At 38.8% G+C, this 4,149-nt stretch overlaps 1 protein-coding gene across 1 annotated transcript in view; it reads right to left on the bottom strand.

The window, feature by feature from the left end:
• cited4a (Cbp/p300-interacting transactivator, with Glu/Asp-rich carboxy-terminal domain, 4a) overlaps nucleotides 1-231 on the bottom strand; it is a 9,848-nt gene extending 9,617 nt beyond the window's left edge. Inside the window, exon 1 of the mRNA XM_037692762.1 lies at nucleotides 178-231. The gene's annotated coding sequence lies outside the window, so the exon portion shown is untranslated. The remainder of the gene's footprint in view (nucleotides 1-177) is intronic.
• Nucleotides 232-4,149: the final 3,918 nt, after the last annotated feature.

Raw genomic sequence — 4,149 nt, 5'->3', positions numbered from 1 at the left:
TGTATATATATATAGTTTTCTTGTAATGTATGTAATACATGTTAGAAGAAGAGTTTGTTGTGTCGCATGTAATCAGATCTAATTGCTTTGTACATATTAAAGTAATAAAATAGTCTGCAGGACAAAGAGGAAGTGCTGTCTCACTCCATTCTTGTAGAGTAACAGAAAAGAACCTACCCGAGGCGATGAGGTGGAATGTGCACGTGAAGTCAGATCAGTGCGCGTCCTTCCGTCTGATGCGTCCCCGGGTACATGCAGCCTTGAGGCGCATGCAGACTGTGCGGCGGCTCGGTCCGTCGGAGGAGTTCGTTTTCTGGGTCAGCTCAGGGATTATATACACGTAGAAATCACACAGAGGGAGAGGGATGGAAAGGAGGAGCCTCCGTCCTCTCCGTCTCCTTTGTTGCCATTGGTCCTCCCCCCTTAATCACTGAGCAAAGAAACCTTCACCCCTGCTGATTCAGCAGAGATCCGAACCGAGCCCTGGATCCTGCCTTCTACACACTGCTATTATTATTGACGGCTGTCTGTCTGAATGTCTGTTGGACAATTGGACAGGATTTTTCATTCATTCATTCATTCAACCTGTATTTAGACTGGTAAATCCCACTGAGCCTGAGGACTCATTTACAAGAGAGACCTGATTATTGAATTGAATGAAACTCCCAGAAAGTAACACTGGAGGCACATATTATATGATTGACGTTTGAAGTCAACCCTAGTCAAGATGGCTGCCACCCCAGTCCAATGTAACAATTCAGTGACTGTCAGTCAGCTTTACAGATATTTACTTAAAGGTTGGTGTACAACAGGGATATTCAACTGGTGGCCCAGGGGCCAAATCAGGCCCATGAGTGAGCTCAGTTTGGCCCACCAGTGTGTTCATTTTTAAATTAAACTAGATTTTAAACAATGGTGTAGTTTCACTTACCCTTTATTTATCCAGGTAGTCTCATTGAGCCACAAGAATTCATTTTCAAGAGAGACCTGTTTAGGGAGCAGATGGGGGTTAAGGGCCTTGCTCATGAGCCCAGGTTGGGGCGAATGAGGGTGGGGGCAGGTGTGCAGGAGCTTCACCTACCCCACCCACATTTTTTTAAAAATGTTGTTGGTACCGGGGCTTGAACCGGCGATCTTCCAATCTCTAACCTCTGCGCCACCACTCCCCAAAGTAGTGATACGCGGGTATACCCACTGGAAAAGCTCATGAATTTCAGTATATCCACTTAAAAGTGCCCAGTGATACTCGACATATCATTAGGCATATGCCATTGATATATTAATGTCAGTTAAATGCTTCTGTAACAATCTCTATATGCAGCACTTGTTTATTACATTTGCTTATCCAGCGAACTCTTGTATAATTCTGGACTTAATACTTGAACATGTTTTGCTTTGATACTGTTTTATAAAGTCTATAACATGTTTTTAATACAAATTCAACTGTTGTACAAATTTTGTTGTGCATTTATTCAAATATAAGCATCAGATAAATTTGAAATTGTTCAAAATGCTTCAAAATCTAAATAAATTGATGATTACATTGTACTAATGGATGTACATTGGTTTCTAAGCACAGTATACCCTCTACAAATATGTAGATTACACCACTGATTTTAAACCATCATTCATCTTCTGCTTATTGCAAAGTCAGGTTTCGGCTTGAGCAGGGAGGCTCAGACATCTCTTTCCTCAACCACCTCTTCCAGCTCCTCTAGGAGGACTCCAAGGTGTTCCCAGGCCAACGGAGAGACGTAGTCTCTCCAGCATGTCCAGATTTTAAATGTCCAGATTTTAAACCATAAAGCAAACTTACTTAATAACAAAGGGGTGCACCAATAAATCTGCCTCGATTTCCTTAATTTTGGGAGATCTCAGATCGGCCGATACTTACACGAGACACCGATTTTACCGATTTTTTGTAGTTTTAACAACAATTGTCTAAACTTCATTTATATTTCAGAGCACTACCTCATGGCCAGTTAAAACAAGTCTGTATTGTAACTCAGTAACTGTGGGCCCCTGAGCAGTTTAGTTGAATAGTCCTGATGTACGAGCCTAAAATAATTCACAACACAAAACCTGAGCGCTGACAGATTGCACAAAGTTTTGATTTGAAATATTGCTGACTTTGCTGAAATTTGCTGAAAAAGCTGATGTGAAGTGTTAAAGTTGAATTAAACAGTAAAAAGCTTATTTGAGCAGAAAACTGAAAGATTAAACAAGGAGAACAGTGGTTAAATGCTAAAACACACCAAACTGTAGCTAACTAACAAAATTAGCAGACTAGTATCAAAAAGCTCAAAAGAGCTAAACCATAATCAAAACAGAAGTCAATGGCTAGGAACAGTAAAACAATGTCTAATAGTTAAAATTTGCAAAAGTTTGACAATAATCGCAAATTAGCAAAACTGTAACAAAAAGCTAAAATCGGAAAAAATCATAGCACGAAGGTGAAATTAGCTAAAACAACCAAAAATGTAGCCAAATGCTAAAATAAGAAAGTATATCTAAACAATAAATTATGTATAATTAATTTTTTTAGTTTTTATACCTTTCCAAAATAACTTTTTTTTTTAAATTACATCAGTCCAAAAAAACAAACAAACAAAAAACAAACAAACATTGAAATCTTTCAGCTTAGTAAAAACATTTTTCTCAGTGAAACCCACTATTTGTCTTTTTGGGTTCCTTAGCTAGCCTTGTGCTACTTTAGCTTTAGCTTGCTTGAGATGATTTGAGCTAGGCTTTGGGTACTTCAGCTCATGGTTTGCAACCTTTTTTGTTTAAAAGTGACTTTTAACCATCTTTTGCACTCAAAACATAAAAGATGTATGGAGCCACAAAATCTACTTGGCTTTTAAAAAAATATTTCTGTAAAAACCTGATTTCAGCCAAACCTACTATAGTTTAGTGTCATTCTGTTCCAGGAACTGTACACACATTGCAAAATGCTAGCTCAAACTAAACAACTGAATTGAACGAGTTATAAAGAACTAAAAAACAACCGTGTGTGTGTGTGTGTGTGTGTGTGTGTTAGTACATTTACAGTGATAAAGTACTTTAGGAGCTGCAGACATGTGAATGTGTTTCACCCACACAACCACAGTATTTTCACCGCCTCAAATTATCTACTGCAGGTGCACAAATGCCATCCTACCAGTCACACAATGACAAGTTACATATTTGTTCCAGTTGCTGTAAAGTAAATGGTGCAAAAGACAAACACAAACCAAAGTGAAGTCAGGAGCAAAACTTGCACATCTGCACTTTGACTGCAGCGACACCTGCGCATGTGCTGAATATTTTTCACCAGCTGTTTACTTATGTATATTTTCTGACATAAACTAACAAACAGTGTAACTGCTTAAACTTATCGTAAATATGGGGTTCTGCAAACTTCTTATTTTTAAAGGAGCTGTTTTGGGCTGAAAACAGGCAAATTAATTGGTCATTATTGCCCTCCATGGAAAAAAACAAAGGCAGACATAACGCTCTTGCCTTCAGAACGTTGTTATTGTTAGTGGCAATGCTGGATGTTTGTCTGTCTATTAGCAAAATATCATATATGAAACTTTCAGAAAAGAATTGTTGCATGTACATCTATAACAGAAAATATTTTGGAGTCAGCCTCACGCCACAGCTAATAGACCTTAGCTATAACTCCGGCAGTTTTACAGATATTGAGCTAAAATTTGGTGTATTAGCTGAGATTTGGGGAGTGGTGGTAGCTCATTGGTCAGTGTCATGGCTCATAATCCTGAGGCTGCAGGTTCAAGTCCAGGTTACATCAGGAAGTGCATCTGATGTAAAACAATTTTTAAATGTTTCATGCAAGTTCGCACACTGTGGTGACCCCTGCAGAATGAAACGGTCGACAAAGAAAAAGGAGTAGTCGAGATTCAGTATCAACATTTACTCCGAGTGCCCACTGATTACATGCTCTGTTATTAAAACGTACCCATTAAATATTGGTCAGCTGTCTAACAAAGTTAAGTCAGGTCCTCGGGATGGTTTCTTTTTGTTGAAACGTTTCATCTTTTATCCAAAAGACTTCATCAGTCTGATGCGCTGCAACAAACTCGGTCTTGTAAACAGCACCTTCTTATAGTGGGTCAAACAGTTTGATGGTGCTCAGGTGGTTTCTGT

The sequence above is a fragment of the Nematolebias whitei genome, chromosome 19, assembly GCF_014905685.2.
Source record: "Nematolebias whitei isolate Nwh7 chromosome 19, NemWhi1, whole genome shotgun sequence".
NCBI lineage: Eukaryota > Metazoa > Chordata > Actinopteri > Cyprinodontiformes > Rivulidae > Nematolebias > Nematolebias whitei.
This window is presented reverse-complemented; position numbering and strand designations above follow the sequence as displayed.